Here is a 17,332-nt window from a genome sequence, read left to right as displayed (position 1 = left end):
GAAATACCTTTTTTCTCTTCTGGTCATGATATGACATTCCTCCTTCTATTATCTGGCTTTTTTTACCCTCTATCTGACCAAAATAACTGACTTGGAAATTATAGGTGTTCTGGAAAGTCAAATCCTATGGTCTTCCAACTGTAGTTCTTTCAAACCTACCTGCAGCTTTTAATGCTATTAACCCATTCTCTCTTCCACAACATTCCTCAGCACCACCTCCAAGTGACTGGACACTGGTTTCTTTCCTTTCTCCCCCATCTCCTTGACTGCCTCCTTTACAATCCCCAATCTCCTGGATGTAGATCTTTTCTCAAGTTATAGATAGCCTTCTCCTCAGCTTGTAAAGAGTTTTATCTATTCCATGACTCCCAAATTTTGAACTCAACATTTCCAACTAATATAGTCACCAGAGATCAGTCTAGCTTCTCAGCATGTGTTTAAAAACTGCACCCACTTTCTAAAAAACTACTTCTCTTCTAATTTTTTTCTGGTAATTACTTCAATTACTTAGTCAACAAGATTCAAGTCTAAAAGTAATCTCTGACTTTGTTCTTTTTGTTGTGTTGTCTGGTTGATTGGTTCTTAGAGTAGAGTGAGAAAGACAGAAACAAAGGGAATGGGGAGAAATTGATTCACTAGTTGACCCATGGAAATTACTCCAAAGGATTAAAATGCTAAAATGAGAAACTCAAGGGATTGATTTATTTTAGCTATGATTGTGGTTTAAAATGATATGTGACATGCAAAAATAGGAAACTGTGTGCTTTCTTTCCTTCAACATTACCAGAAACAAATATTTGAATAAGTTCCCACTGTCATGAGCCCAATCCTGTGCCTCCTATAATGTGCCTCCTACCCTTGATCTAATTCACATAATATGTAATTAGAATTAGCCATGGGGGCAGGGACAGCAGTGGCTTTAAACACAATGGAAAGGCGGCAGGTGGAAGATAAATTCCTTAACATTTCAGTTTTGGTAAAGAAAAACAAACCATAGAAATTTCTTCCTTATAAACTACTAGAAAAAAAATGCAAAAAGACTCTACATGGACATATGAACTAAAGTTTTGCTGAGCACACTGCTCAGCCAGCCTACAAACACTGATTATTCATAATTTTTCTTTTTATTATAAATCAACAATAATCCTTTGTTATAATACAGCTTTTAATTTTTGAAGAGTTTCAGAACTAAAATTCTTCACATACAATATCCAATTGGGTTTTCTTCCAGTTTATGTACTTTATTTATTTTATTCTAGATCCCCTGCTCTTCTAAGACAAAGTGCTTTTGAGTTCCTGCATAAGCAAGGGAAGTGAAGACTTTAAGAAAGAAAAGGTAAGTCCCAGGGACTAAAATGTCTCTAGGAAGGAAGGCTTCTTACAATATGCACCTTGTTTGTGTTGGTAAAATAAATCATTTGGGCAAAGCTGCAATTTATTTTTTTGGTCTACTGTTTATGCTACTAGCCTCCATGAATTAGCTATAAGTAAATGATTCCAAAAATTAACATTGACCTGGTTTTCACAACATTTCTGACCTTATGAAAGCAGTAACATTTCTACAAGCTTAAGTTTTTTTCTGGAAAATTAGATGAATGGGGCATTCTAAAATATAGACTCTCTGCTTTTTAACCAGAGAGAATTTGCTACCAGAATAAAGTAGGCCAAGCACAATGGATTATAGCGTCTGTATATGTTTCTCCCCCTTCGGAAGTGATTTGTTTGGGAGCTCTCTTGTTCTCAGAAAGTCTTAATCCTTTCTGAGCAGCACTTACATGGCAACCCTAGAGAATTAAACTTGTACCTGGTTGTTTTTTTTCTCTCTCCTTGATATAGCTCAGTGCGTTTTCTCAATGGTAACCATGGTCTAGTAATTTAAAGCTTTTGAACCTTGTGAACAGATTCACTTAAAACCATATTCTGAAGGGTTTCCACAAAATGGAAAGTGTCTTCTACCAGAAAGCCACAAAAGAATTTACAGCAGAAAATCTGATAAGTGTTGCACTCAGGATGTGTGTACAGTAGTATTTCTAGAAGATCCAGTTTCCTAGAGTAAATCTTTCAGAAGGTCCCTGACTCGTTGGATGTAATGAGTTGAACTGAGTTTCCTTGCCTTCTCCTGATTGACAGTTTATTTCTTGTCTTAGTACAAAATTCAATAAAAAGTTCCCATGAAGCAGAGGGCTCTCTAAATTACAAAATTAGTATCAAATACCAATATCTAGGCATAGCAACATTTTTACATGAGGAAAAAAATGAGTTACTTGAGTAGATTTATTTTCTATGCTATTCATTTAAAGACAACACATTATTTAACATCAAAAATCATTGCATAAGTTTAAGGGGCAGGCCTGCATCCTAAAAGTCTATGCAATTGCTATAGTTTTTTCACTGATATTATTTTATATTTGAGTTACTAGGCTTGAATTAATTTTACATTCAAAACAAGTGATTTTTTTGTTGTCTATCAAATTGACACAAATTCAGTACTTGCAATAAGAGGTTTTAGTTTTGCTTTTCCACTTTCAAAGGAGAGAGAATAGTTTTGTTGTTTTTTAAGAAAAAAATCATGTTTTTTTTGTTGTTGTTATAGAAAATAGCACCAACTACTGTTGTTTTCTTTTAATATCCCTCTTGGGCACTGAATTTTACTTTTCCCATAAGGGTGTCCCAGAAAAAAAAAATAAAGACAGTGGTAAGAGAGTTCTTTGATAAGTACTCTTGTGAGCACACACATGCACAGATTCTTATATGCATAGTCAGTAATTAATCAAAATTAAAATAAAGAAAATAAAGCTCTGTATTAAATGGCTGGGTTAGGTGCCATCTCCTGCATGCAGGGTATCTCTAGTCCCTTGATCTCAATTTAGGTAATGCTGAGGTTTTTCTGTTAAGATAAAACAGTTAATACAAAGTAGATTTTAATAATTTACTGCTGTACATTTCCTCAGTAACTATTCTTTTAAGATCTTCTCTAAGAATTTTGGCATTTTTCATGCCAAAATGTATGGCATTTCCATACATTTTTCATACCATATATGGAACAAAGACCCTAGAAACATATGTGCAACACACACACACATCCTTAATAAGGTGTTTATCTAAGTTACTTTGCTCATACTTTCTTCAAATCCTCCTCTTAATGACTTCTTTCATTCAAATGTGAATCACAACAAATCATACATGGTGTAAAACCTATCTGTACACTTTTATAATGAACTTCAAATAAATTAAAATTTTAGGATAAATTCTCATTGAAGTAGTCCAAGAATTAGGTGCACTCTTTTTATTACTAATGGGAATCAGACACACTCAGCTGAAATGTAACCACCTGTGTGTTTTCTGCTTTAACTCAATATTCCGTGCAAAAGCAGTACTTGGTTCTCTGAAGCCCATTGTTGATGAAATTCCTTTGAGTCTCTGGCATTTCAGCTAAGAAAAAGCACTTTCCATGAATGCCACTGTAATAAAACATGTCAACCTCCCCTTGTCTTTTAAGTACCCTTGCTTCAAACCCTTCTCTTGTCAATTCATGAAAACCACTCTTCCCATACTAGGAGGTTCTCTAGGACAAGCATTTAGTCTTTAATAGCTAATATATAAACTTGAATGTTTTAGTGGTCCACTGAGACACACATTGAAGGATAACTTTTCAGATGTTGTGATGTTGGTAGACTTTTGTCCATAAAACACCCACATAAGCATATATATTGATGAGGAAGCAAAAGACAGCATCTACTGACTTTCAAACTCTTCCCAAATCAGACAGGACAATAATCCACATCCCTATCTAAGAAGAGCACAAAAAGAAAAGTCATGCAAATAACCAAACAAAAATACAAAAGAGGAAAAAAAGAGAGAGACTCTCCCAATTCCACCACAAAAGAGGATTTCTAGAGTTTATCTGTTGATTTAGATCACCTAGAGTGAGTATATATTTAGGACACATATTTCAGCTAAAACTTTTCAGTTTAATAGAAAGTGCACTTTATATTTCCTCAGGTTACTCAGGTATTTTACCTTAGCCTAACAAATACTCAAAAACATTTCCTAAATTAAAGCATTATAAAATGATTCTTGACAAAAATGGCACCAGGAACTAAATATCATACAATTTCCCTTATACAGAGTCCTGCTACTTTTTACAAGAGTCAGTGGAAAGAATGGAAAACACAAAATATTATGTGGTCCATCTTAGAAGTGAAGAGAAAGGATATCATAAGTAGTTGCAATTCACAGATAAGCCAAGGTGATCATTTTAGTCAGTAAGCCCCATCCATTCCCCAGTCTTTATAAAATTGAACACACAATCACAAGACCTTTGGCTTGAATAAAAATTTTGTTACTTTTATTCTCTGCTGCATTGACCAAAAGGAAAAAGAATGCCAAGAATTCATACAATGCTCAAACTCAACAGTCCCTCCCTCCCTCAACTGGGATTGGAAGCCAATCCTATCACTATTTGGTGGATAATCAAAGAATGAAATGAGACGAAAGAAAGAGCATCAATGAACAATGTCAGAAAGCATCCTAAGCCACTCGGATGATTATAAGTAGCTGTATGTTTGCGGTTTGGTAAAACAAAAATCAGAATGGCTGACTACGGATTTTACTTTTCACCTGGATGCTTTGGTATTTTGCAGACACAGCAGGTGGAACAGACGAAAAGTTAGAGTTTTAAATTTGTGAGGTACTGTGGTAATTTTTCACTATGCTTCTTAGTTAGTTCCTCCTGAATGAGCAGGGGTATCACTGAGCCTGGTGTGAGCAGTGTAGTCCAGGGACTTCTTATTTGATCTGAGACACAGAAGGAAAGACTGTGGCTCATGGAAGTTTCCAGTCTGATGTTGGAGAGTGTAAGGAGTCAGTACCCAGGGAGTGGATGCTTTCCTTCTGACACTGTTGGAGGGGATCTCTCAATATGGTGCCAGTGTGTCTTCTGTCTAGCCAAGGTGGCACTTGGCCTCAATAAAAGAAAAAAAATGTAGGGGTCTAGATATTTTTTGCTAAAGTATTTAACTTATGAGGGAATAAGAACAAAAGATAGAAATTTAGAAAAACATCTCCTTGTTTTGGTCACTGGATTTTTTAATGGTGAATTAAAACTGAATAGCAGTTTGGTCTACATTGAGAAGTGATAGAGTAAGCAAAATGAGTTTGCTTAGGCTGCCCCAAAGACAGTGAAGAAATGGCAAAAATAACTTATTCAAAGGAGTCATTGCTAAACTCACTTTGAAACATGTAAAAGGCACCATTTTGAAATTTATTATTTCAGTTTAGTGTGGGATCAGATATAAAGCTTTGCCCACACAAAGTAAGTTTATAGATATGTCAAGGCCCAAAAAATCAAAATGACCTAGATAGGAATCGTACTGTAGGTTGATATGACACATAGCTTCCTGTGCAGGTACATGGCCTGCCACTTGGTCATGAGTCCCACAGAGGCAGATTTGAACAGATGGAAAGCGAGATCCCAGTAGAACACCATGGGCTGGGTGTGCCTATGCTGAGACAGGGCCTGCATATCTAGGACCATACTCTTGTCTTGACATCCTCTGCCTCCAAAATCTGGGCTCCACAGGATTTTGAATGTCCTCTGCACTGTGACAAGAGCAAAGACCTCTATGGAATCACACCACCTGAAGTAAGGGATGAGGCTCTAAAACTTCTCACTCACTGTCTGAGATCAAACCACTCACTTCACAGCTTACTGGTAACCACCAAAGAAATGAGCCCTTGAAATACCTTGCCAGACAACAGGTTAGGACAGGGGCCAAGCACAATAACCAAAAGCAAGAATCAGAAAAAAGATTTTCCTAGCGATTAGATGTACAGGGTTTTTCTTTGTTTTTAATACATGGTAACTTTTTTCAATCAACAACAACAAAAAGAGGTAATAAATAAATGCAATGCTAAATGGTAGATGATTTGGAGTACTGATGATAATATCAGCCTTGGAAATGACTGGCAGAGGTTTACTTTCTAATTCTGACCATTTGGAAATGTTAACTCATTTTTCTATATCTCAGTTTCTTAATCTGTAAAATAGGAATAATACACTTCCCTACTATTATTTTACGAATATGAAATTTACTTAATATACTAAGGGTTCATATACCTATGTTCTAATGCTCAATAAATAAATAACTTTTTTAAAGTACCTGTATAAGCAATATGCAATAAATTGCATCTACTGTTTTATTTGGAATATTTATTTCAGAAGAATACCATATACTCTAACAAATTTCTATTTGGAGCTTCAATTCTTAAGACCCTGTGGATGGGGTGCAGATCTTGTCAGTTTTCTTATATTCTATCATGTTTTTTGGACTAAAGAAGGATGAAATTCTACACTTGGCAAGTTGGAGAAAGAATGGGAATCGGCAATGCCAGGGATTTTTTTTTTTTTTTTTTTAACAGAGCAGCCACAATTCAAGCAAGCTATATTCTATCTCTCTTATCACCCTGCAATGACACGATTTAGGGAAGTGCAATAAATGTGCAAAGTTTTACTTTCAGGAAATGTAGCCAATTTCCAGTTTTCTCTTGAAGTCATCTTTCTTGTTAGCTTCTGAATAAAAAACTCTTCTTTAGGGAAGATTACCAGAGGTAAATAAGCCTGATAAACATGCAGGTAAGAAAGGATAGTAAAAAAGAAAAAAGAAAAAAAAAAGCTAAGCTTCCATGAATAGCGTGAGGGAACTTCACTGCAGAAAGACTGAGAATTCCATATACAGCTTTCTTTGTGGCAATGGCATCATACTACATGTCAAGAACATAGAAATAACTGTGTAAGTGTCTATTGACACTTACGAACGAATGAACCTTTTTTTGGAAAATAACATAGAAAGTGGTGTCTATTCTAAGAGCTCCAAAATGGCTTCTAATAACCAAGATTGATATTCTTAACCTTGCGTGCAGGCAGCAACTCAGAATTCTTTGACCTTGACTATTTCGGATTTCAACATTGTATGTACACTAACGTCCCATCCATCTGCTGCATCTCTAGATGAGCCTGATTTGAATAAAGGTGCTGCGAAATCTTCTGATTTAAGTCCCTTACAGTCATGAAGTTATCCATAACATATAGCTTTCCATCGTTGATTTATTTCTCACTTTGTGAACCTGGCTATATAAGAAATGTCATAGCAAATATACTCAGTGATCCATGCAGCCCAGTCTGTTCCTAGCAGTGGCCTCAGGGAATATTCTGTGGGAGTTGGTGGATACCATGCAAATATTACCTAAATAAATTTCACCAACATCCTCTGATCATTCACCAATAATATCTCATATAAGAAGTCAATGATTTTGAATGCTATAAACTAAAGGTAAATTTTCACAGACACTCCAAATTTTATCAAAGTTCCTTACTGTACAAATTGAGATATTCCAGAGTTCAAATTATGAAGGATCTTAATCTGTGATAAAATATAACTAGAAAGAAATGTGTGGTTTTCTAATAATGAAGGGTTTTAATTAGCATTGCTAAAAGTGAATAACAAAGTAAAACACGGATTACATAGATTCCTGGCTGTTTCTATTCCTTTTATTATCTTTTCTCATTCCTCCGAGAGTGCTGCTTTCTTAGTTCTCAGATTTTGTGATGCTTGCTTTATCCAAACACAGAGCTATCACCAGAAAGTCACCCCTTTTGCTGATTTGTAACATTAGAGGAGGCTAATAATGATGAATGCTTCCTCCACAGCAAGTTTTTCGTTAGAATCAGGTGTCAGAAAAATTCAATTTGTGACCATAACAAAGCTCAGTTGAATTAACAAAGATGGACTTCCCTTGAATAGTATGTTCAGAGTAAAAGCTATTTTATGTACCTCACTAAAGGAGACTTTTTTCTTTTTACACATATATCATTTGTGTGCCAAAAAAATCCCTCTCAGACACTGTTTATTGAAAAAATTTCATGAGAGCCAATCTCCCTTTTCCAGCAGAGCAGCAACTTACCTTTCTAAAAGGACAGCAGACGATGCTGTTGAAAACACTGCCTGCATGTAGCAACACGTTTATTTAAAAATACTGTCTCTATTATTCTTGAACACTCAGTGTAAAACCTTGTTGTAAATGGTGCTATCACCAGGAATGGTAGGCTGTTTCCATGCAAGAAGTGTTCAAAATCTCCTCTGATGTGGTCAATTAGGGGAGCTTTATATAACTCCTTAGGAACAACTAAAGGGACATTTTGTTGTCACTTTTTATAGTTGGGTTCTCATATCCTTCTGACCTACATAGCATGGGGGAGTCAGTCAACAGCTGGCACTTCTCAGAGTTGCTCAAGGAGAGACTGACAATTTGTGAGCTGGCTTCTGTGTGCTAGGTCTATTTATATGCCTAGCTATAGATCTACCTACCATCCTTTCTCTCAGTTCAATTACTTACCGTTGACAGACTTCATGAACAAAAGTTCTTTGGTGGGAGCATGATCTTAGAGTAGATTTATACAAAGTGCAATAGGCCTTTATTCGAAGAATGAGGTGTGCAAAGAAAACCCTGGCTCAGTACTCCCTCGTCTGTATCAGATTTTGACCTCAAGACCTGTCTTAGTGTAGTTTGTAGCCAGTTTGAAGAGTTGCCTTTCCTCTATCCTGGAAAGGGACAGTGGGAGGTGGGCGGAGAAAGCACTTCAGCTATTCTTCTCTTCAGAGTGGCCAGCAACCTGGTGTCGCCTCCTGGGTCCTCTACTCCCATTCAAACCCCACCTGTGGGGGTCAGCTGGGAAGTTCAGTGCACAAAGCAATGATAGATAATGTCTTTCACTTTCATGACCCATGTCCCTGCTCTTTATGGATTTTTAAGATCACAATTACATTAAATGCCAAACTTCAAAATCAACGGGAAGTGGCACTCCAAGAGAGATCTGATTACTATTTAAGAGGAAAAGGAAAAATCTAAGAAGGTTTTGAGTGCCAGTAATAGATCATTTCACTGTAGGTAGTTTAAATGGTGTTTATTTATCTTTAATATGTGTGATATCTGTGGTCATGCATAAATACCTCTTGGAGAGTGTCATGTATAGATCAAGGAACAAAGAGAATCTTGGCTTTGGCCTTCTCAGCCTGAAAATGTTAAAACTTGAGCATGGGAAAGTTCAGGTTGGATATAGCCTGTATTTTAGAAAAATTGATTTAGAAAAGAAATTGAGTCCTTAAAGGCAAGAGCGCTTCCTTAAACGTGTATTTATTTAATTTGTGGTAGACCCTTAGAGGAATACAAAAGATGAATCAAACATGTATTCAACTCACAAAGGGCTCTCCATCTGCTAAGAGAAAAAAGTCAGAAACAAAACACATCAAATAAAGTGATCCGTGGTACAGCAGAGGTCCACATGGCTTCCTGTGGAAAATGAGAAGGAGACTAGCGGAGAGTATCATAGGGAAAATTCTGTTCTTTGAGCCATTGTCTCAGTGATGTTCAGATGGTCCCCAAAGGTCCCCTTTAGCCATTAGAGACTACAGTGACTGAGAGAGGGATGTAAAGTTCCCTCATTTTGTTGAATCCTTAGTTCATGTCTGCTCTATGAATGGAGTAGAAAGAGGACTCCCTAGGCCAGAGTTAAATACAAAGAAAGTATTTTCCCCTTCTTAAAAAGCATCATTTATTCACCTAACAAATATTTCCTAAGGTCCTACTTCAGGAACAAATGGTGCATAGTCAAGACATATAATTTATGATTATAGTAGGGTCACCTTATATGACACACTTAGGTAGTTCAAGATTTTAAAAGTTTGGAGTCTTTGCTCCAATTTCCTGAATGGGGAACAGGAACTGTTTCTCTTTCTCTCTTCCACCCTTCTCCATATTTTATTCTGCTATCTTAAAGCAAATCCTAGCTCAAATTAAAAAAAAAAGATTTTAAAAGTTTAAACACTTTGAGTATTTATAATCATTGCAATAACATAATTCCCTCATCAGAAAACCATGCCAGAGGTATAAAGTATGAAGGGCTACCTTAAATTGTTGCCATTTATTTCCTTAAGTCAGTTATCAGTGAGGGACAATTTTGCCCCTCAGGGAATAGTTGGCAATATTTGTTTGTCATAACTTGGGGAGGAGTGCAATGGAATCCAGTGAGTCGAGGCCAAGGTGCTACTCACCACCACAGAACACAACCTACATAGCAAGGACTATCCAACTGAATGTCAGTAGTGCCTAGGTTAGTGAGCCCAAGAAATAATGAATATTCTGCATGGAGTGGACTGATATTTATACACCCTTTATGGGCACCTCAGCTATACAATCAAATCACTCAGAGCTACAGCATAGCATGAAGAAGATGAGGGAGAAAAGAAGGAATCAAACAGAATGAGGACTCCATGGGGCTACAGAAGTCTGTAAGCAGAGGTCCCAGTGAACAGACTGAAAATGGGCTTCCAGATAAGAGGCAAGCAGGAAAGCTGTGTTCAGAGACCACATCTCCAAAGCCAGCTGTGCTATTGAAGGTTGGCCACCAGTTGCTGCCTGCTTATTAGCAGCAAGGGTTTACCTTTGCTGCTCATTTTCATCATCACCAACCTTGCTTCTTCACCCTTCGGTGCTTTCATTCATACCTCACATCAGAACTCCTCATTCACCTTTTACCCCAACTTCTATGGCACCATCCTTCCCCACCTGGCTTAGCCTTCCCCAGTGAGGCACTCCACTAAGCCACGGTTGCCACCACATGGTCACAGTAGATGGAAAATGGGAAAAGAAGCTCTTGCTCTTATAACCCAGGGGGTATGGAGCAATGTGTTTCTATAAACTATAGATGGGTGTATGATCTCTTTTCCCCAAATAAACATTATATGCAGGGATTAAACTCTGAGTTTCCAGTTTTGTAAAGTGTCATGGCACTATGGTGAACTTCTATGTTTATATATTTTATTTCATTTTAGATCTCAACAAACCCACTTAAAGATGGCATTTCAGCAGTATGTTTTTATGACTCAATAATGTGTAACACTTTCAGGATACTTCAGGCAAATCTATAGACTCCCTTACAAACCTAAAGTAATCCATACATGTACTCCAGAAAAATAGGGGCTCTTTCAGCAGTGTTTAGCATTTAATGGATACATGATAAATAGTTGATAAATTAATCTATACCTAATTTTCTAAATGATTGTTCAAATGGCTAGCCTAGTAACACATGGTTTCTTAGGGACAGATCTAGAACTTTGGGCAGCTGACTGTTTATCCAGGACTCATGCTGCTTTTCTGGGTTTATCTGAACTAGTAGAGACCCAGGATTGTCACAATCATAGGGGTCTGCAGTGGCACTAAGCTATTCCCTGGATTCCAAAGTGGCAGCTTACTTCATAGAGTGAACTCTTTAGGAATGCCCCTGAGTATTGCCTGGTACACCTTCAAGTAGAGAGGTCACTTGGAACAATTCTATCAGGGACAACTCTCTCAGCTCTGTCGGGAAGGGGAACCCTGCTTTTGATTTAGTTTGTATTTTGCCACAGGGCTGAGCATACCCTAGAGGCATTTAATCTGTTGACTTGAATTGATCTCAGATGCCGGGCATGGCCTGGTGTGAACCTCTGCACTGTAGGACTCAGCAGGTCACTGGAACTCATTTCACTTGAAATCCAAGGCCCCTGACAGTTCCAACCAACTCTTTCTGAGGTCCATGGGTCTGGTCAAAGGATCACAGCTTTGACATTAGATGCAGTTAAAGCAAAGACATGCTCTTCCTTCTAAGTCTGCAGGTTGAAGATAGAAGATGACGTCAGTCACCAGCTCAAAAAACTATCACTTACCCAAGGCGTAACGTATGAAGTCTGAAGCCCAGCATTCTAGTCCTAATTTCCCTTTTCACACTTAGTCCTCATTGTTCATTTACATCTTCTATGCGTCCAGCCAAGTTGAGCCATGCAGGAGGTTCAAACCATTTCCTCTGTCAAGAATGGCTTCTCCTGGCCAGGCATGATGACATGTTCCTATAACCCCAGCCTCTTGCTACTTGGAAAGTGAAGGTAGGAGGATTGAAGACCGAAGCAAGCCCAGGCAAAGTCAGCTCGAGACACTATCTGAAAAACAAACTGAAAGCAAGGAATAGAGGAGTGGCTCAAGTGGCAGAGTGCTTGCGTAGTAGCATTGAATTGAACCCTAACAAGGTCCTGAATTGAACCCCAAGTACTTCACCCAATCAAAAAAAGAAAAGAATTGGCTTCTTCCTCTTTTCCTTCTCTCCTCTAGTCCACTGCCTATCTCTGTATAACAAAATCTGATTCATTCACTGTCTTGTTCAGAAAACTCTCACTAAGCCTCCACGAAGTGTCAGGCAGTATGCTCGGTGCTTGGAGTACAGAGATAAAGAGTCTCTGTACAATTGGAGTACCTTGTACCTTGGAAAATCTTACTTAGAAGGAGGGGTCATGGGAGCCTCCATGGAGAGATGCCACTCAAATTGAGCATTAAAACTATGTGACAGGTGGAGAAAAATATCCCAGTACAAGAAGCAGCCAAGGAGACTCTGAGAAAGAGAAACCTACGTGCAAACCTGTTTCCATGATGCTTTTCCTCATCACCAACCCACCCATGCTGGCCCCAGTAAGAAATAACTTTCACTTCCTTCTGTTTTCATGTACTCTTTCTTTCATGAGGTATTCGTCTCACCCTCTGTCTCAGAATAAGAACATTTATCTCTCCTTGCTTGAGTGTAGCGTACATGTCAAAGTCACTTTTGAAGTCCCCCAGAATAGGGCAGTAAGGACTCCTACTTCTTTCTGTCAACTCTTCCAAACCAACAGTCTTTGACAGGTAGATTAGTAAGTAAACTCTCACCACCCATCAGAGGCAGGGCAGCTGTCCTTATTGGGCCAGCAAGTGAACAAGAGTCCCTACTCTATTCTCCTACTCATATTCCACAATGCTCACATTTATTCAAATATCTTTGCTGAGTAGTGAAATGGCACAACACTGTTATATCCTATAAGGTTAAAAAAGATTTTCTGCCCAGAAGTGAGGGGTAGGGGTGGGGAGAAGGTGGCCCAAATAATGTATACATATGTGAGTAAATGTAAAAGTGATAAAAAAGTTTTCCTCACCAGGGCTTGGCAGCATATGCCTATAATCCCAGTTACTCAGGAGACAGAGGTAGGAGGATCACAGTTTGAGGCCACAGAGCAAAAGCATGAAACTAAGTATGAAAAACTAAAGCAAAAAAGAGTTGAGGGTGTGGCTTAAGTGGTAGAGTACTTGCCTGGCATGCATGAGACCCTGAATTCAAAGCCACTACTATGAGTGGGGGGGGAGCTGAATTGGTTTTTGTCATTCTGTTGATCAACAAGACATAGTTGTAGAGGTAGCTAGACAGAAGGTACAAATTCATGTGACTTAAGTTGAAATGTTGAATTAGGACATATACTACTCTTGAAATTAAATATATACACATGCATACTACGTAAATGATTAATGATAGTAGAAACGTTAGAGAAAGAGAAATACATTAATCATAAAAGCTGATTCACATGCAGGATAAGAATGCAAGCTTTGGGAACTAGATTCAAGTCACTAGTAAGTAAAAGAGTTAAAAATCACAGCACAAAAACTGCTTTTGAAAAAGAACAGTGTTCTGCAATCGCCTTGTTATGATACTGAATTCTGCTTGAGTAAATTAGGAGTGGTGTTCTCGTTTAGTTGTCATTAAAGAACTCAGTGGTAAATGTCAGTATCCCCACTAAGACCCTACTGAGTTTTGTGAAATTCTCCAAAAACCTCTCCAACGCAACAATTTATAAGCTCTGCATGCTTGACCGTCTTAATGTGTGAGACTAACTGAGAGATGTGAGGCTAACCGGATGCAGCTCAATTCCAATTTGTTTGTTTTTTAACAATGTATTTGACATGTTGTACATTATGTCACGTTACAATTTGATAGAAAATGACTTCCTGTGTCCAACAAGAAATACATTTTTAAGAAGCATGCCAACTACACCGTTATTTTCCTTCCTTGCCGTTTTCAGTAGCAGGCATTTCCTCACATCTTTCCTCAGAAGTTCATTATCAGCAACAGAATTCATCCCTGGTAAAAACAACGGTTTAGTTTAGCATGGTGTGCTTCTGTATCTGCCTCCCAAAGCGAACTGAAATGTTTTGCATTTCACAATGGATAAGTCATCTTCAAAAAGACTCCAGCAACATGAGTTCCATGCATGAACCTGGAAAGTCTGTAAGCATTCTTTTTAAGAAAGGGAAATCATCCTGCTTGGAACTAAATACAGATAGCTGCCTGCCACATCCTCTAAAAACAGCAAATGTCCTTTAGTTCAGTGTGTCTGTGGTCTGCCTTGGTGCTAGCCACAGTTAATGCTTAGTAGCACAAACCAGACCTTAGAGGAGCAAAGAAACGTTTCTTCAATACAATCAGTGAACACAGAATATAGAGAGGTGCCAGGAAGGGGAGTGTAATAGGAGCTGGGGAGAAAGAATCAGAATTCTTACAAGTTTGGGAATATCTAAAACTGAGTTAGGGATCCTAGTGGGATTCCTCCCTCCTTTAACAACAAAGTGCAGAGCCAAAGAATATGCTCAGCTTACTTTGTCTTCCTCCCTCGTTTGATCTGAAAGAACAATCAGATACGGCTGATTTCTGAGGACTGCTCAGAATAGAGAGGTCTAGGATGCCTCCAGTGATAGCCATCACTGTCAACAGGAGGCATCCCAGGTACTGACACCAGCACTGAAAACGCTCAGACGCTCAACACTTTGTCTTTCATTTCACAATCCACTGCTGGGAATTCTCTTTATACAATGCATTGGATGATAAGTGTTTAGAGGAGGAAAGGATTCTGAAGGAGAATAAAGTGTGGACCTCAGACGCTGAGGATGAACGCTAGAGGAATCAGATATTTTAAGGTAAAAGGAGAAACATTGCTGAGAGACAGAGGCACAGACAGAAATCGAAATGGAGAGGAGCTGCAGAGAGAAAGAAAGAAGTTCCATCTACCTAGGCCCAAAAACTCCCATCTGACCTCAGCTTGATCACATGCTTCTCTTCCTACCTGCTCACCAAGTAGCCTCATTAAGCAATCAGACAGTTTGGCCCAGCATTCAACATAATGAGGACTCTACGGCAAAGGAGTCTAAGACAAGCTAGAAATCCCCTTGGAGGATTTCTGCCAAGAAATTTAAGACCTTTGTATCCCAGATAAAGACCTCACGTTTAAGGGCTAGAACAAGTTCATTTTTTTCAATCGGTTTTTAAAGATTTGGATGTCTCTGGCTAGGTAAAAGATCTAAAGGAACCATCTTAACTCCAGTGCAGGGTTAGGCTGCAGGTATACCAAAGTTATGCCACAGGTTGTGAGGACTTCAGCTTTAGATCTTTTTTTTTTTTTTCTTTTGGCAGTACTAAGGATTGAACTCAGGGCTTTACCGTTGTTAGGCAGGCTACCACTTGAGCTACTCCTCCAGATCTTTTTGCTCTGAATATTTTGGAACTAGGGTCTTGTTTTTTGTCCAGGCGGACCTAGATCCCAATCCTCTTATTCTATGCTTCCTCTCATCTCTGGGATAACAGGTATGTGCCATTGCACCCAGCTACTGATTGAAATGGGGTCTCTCACACTTTTTTTTCCGCCTGGGCTGGTCTCAAACTACAATTCTTTCCTTAGCAGCCTCCCAAGTAGCTAGGATTATAGGCATGAGCCACCAGTGCCCAGCTTAGGTTTCACTAATTCTTAAAGTAATACCTCTTAAAAACAACTTCCACACATCTTTTTAACCATAAAATACAGTGGATGTTTGGGTTTTTGGTTCTTTTTTCTTAGAACGAGTTCTAAGGCTACCATTCATTCAGTGGCCTTTGGGAATCAAGAGATGGTTTGTTTCCATCCTGAAGGTAGCCACTTCCTTTTGTTGCATACCAAGTTCATTTTTTGAAATTTAAATCTTAGCAAAAGGTCAAAAAACTAAGACGTTTTTGGGTCCTATGTTTACCCTACTTTATTCCACCCAATTTAGCAATTTGTTAAACAGATTTAATAAAATTTAGGTTTAGCTTTTAGTCTTGCCAGCAATACAGTAAAAGTGGCCCAAGAGATAGGAGAAAAACCCCTTGACCTTAAATATCAAGTGCACTAGCAAATGTACTCTTGCATCCTTTCACCTAAAGCAGAGAGACCAATGGTAAAAATTATAAATATATCCTAATTTTAATATCCTTATATATCTGTTATTCAACTCTCCAGTTGTATGTAAACCTCTAAGAAATAAATCAATCTTTTTATCAAACTGATTAGTAAGCATTTGATTCCCTAAGAAATTATTTGAAGTTCCTAATCTATGATTATTAAAAATAATTTCCCTTCTGTTTATGAAGGAAAACATTTTAATCTTTGAAGAAATAAAATAATTGGTAAGGTGCTATGGGGTATTATAAAAGCAGATGAAAGAAATTCGAAATAGCTCTGCTGTTTTTGAAGAAGCTAAAAATTTTGAGGAATTAATCATAGCTCTTCCATGCATTTTTGTGAGTTGGCTAAGTGGGAAGAGATCAGATATGGTGTCTAGAAGCAAGGGTGGAGTGTCTGGGTTAGGATTAAATTGAGGCCACTGTGAAGACATGGACAGTGCATGCTGGGATATGTAGGCAACAAGGGCAAAAAATGGAAACTGAACATTTGATCTGTTTCATAGCAAAAAGAGCAATCTTCATGCTACAGACACAGTTTTAAGCTGTGAGCAGTAAGCTTATGATCCCCTGAATTTTCAAAAACATTAAACTTTACTGTGCTTATTACATGAGTTTCTTGAAGCTTTTTTTGCCTTCATAAAAATATTTAACTTGTTCAATATTTAAATTGGAAGGAATCCTGTTATCTAAAAAAAAATCAGTGTCAAAATTTCTGATTAGTTTTACCAAAATGCACATTCATAATGGATTACAAATTCTTTTTGCTTATGTGACTTTTAGACTTAAATAACATTTCTAAAACAACTATTGAGGTAATTTTACACAAAACAGAAACAAATTGCTTAGTGTCCTGTTGGAAAGGAAGCTACATTAAAATTATAAAATAGTGTGTATAAATATACTCCTTTTGAAGAAAATATCCCCAATCCAAATACTATGTTATTTTTTAATAATCTATGGGTTATCTAGAAGAATCACCTAAACACATAGCAAGTCTCAAATTTAAAATTTCACCTTGTAATATATACAAAAACACAAACAGAAACAGAAACGTGTGAATTTACGTTTATGATATATGCCAAAGGAGTATTTCTAATGCTCACTTGCCATAGAATTAAAATCTCCAACAACTTAGAACACTAAGAGCCACATATACAGGCATATATACATTTCCTCAGATCTGTGGTACTTGCA

General features: G+C 37.8%; 1 protein-coding gene across 21 annotated transcripts in view; it reads left to right on the top strand.

Annotated features, from left to right (window-relative positions):
- The window catches only part of Tenm3 (teneurin transmembrane protein 3), a 2,373,066-nt gene that overhangs the window by 1,683,636 nt on the left and 672,098 nt on the right, over positions 1–17,332 (top strand). For all 21 annotated transcript variants that reach the window (XM_074054924.1, XM_074054923.1, XM_074054922.1 and 18 more), the window contains exon 10: positions 1,260–1,336. The gene's annotated coding sequence lies outside the window, so the exon portion shown is untranslated. The remainder of the gene's footprint in view (positions 1–1,259; positions 1,337–17,332) is intronic.

Source organism: Castor canadensis, chromosome 14 (genome assembly GCF_047511655.1).
Source record: "Castor canadensis chromosome 14, mCasCan1.hap1v2, whole genome shotgun sequence".
Classification (NCBI taxonomy): domain Eukaryota; kingdom Metazoa; phylum Chordata; class Mammalia; order Rodentia; family Castoridae; genus Castor; species Castor canadensis.
This window is presented reverse-complemented; position numbering and strand designations above follow the sequence as displayed.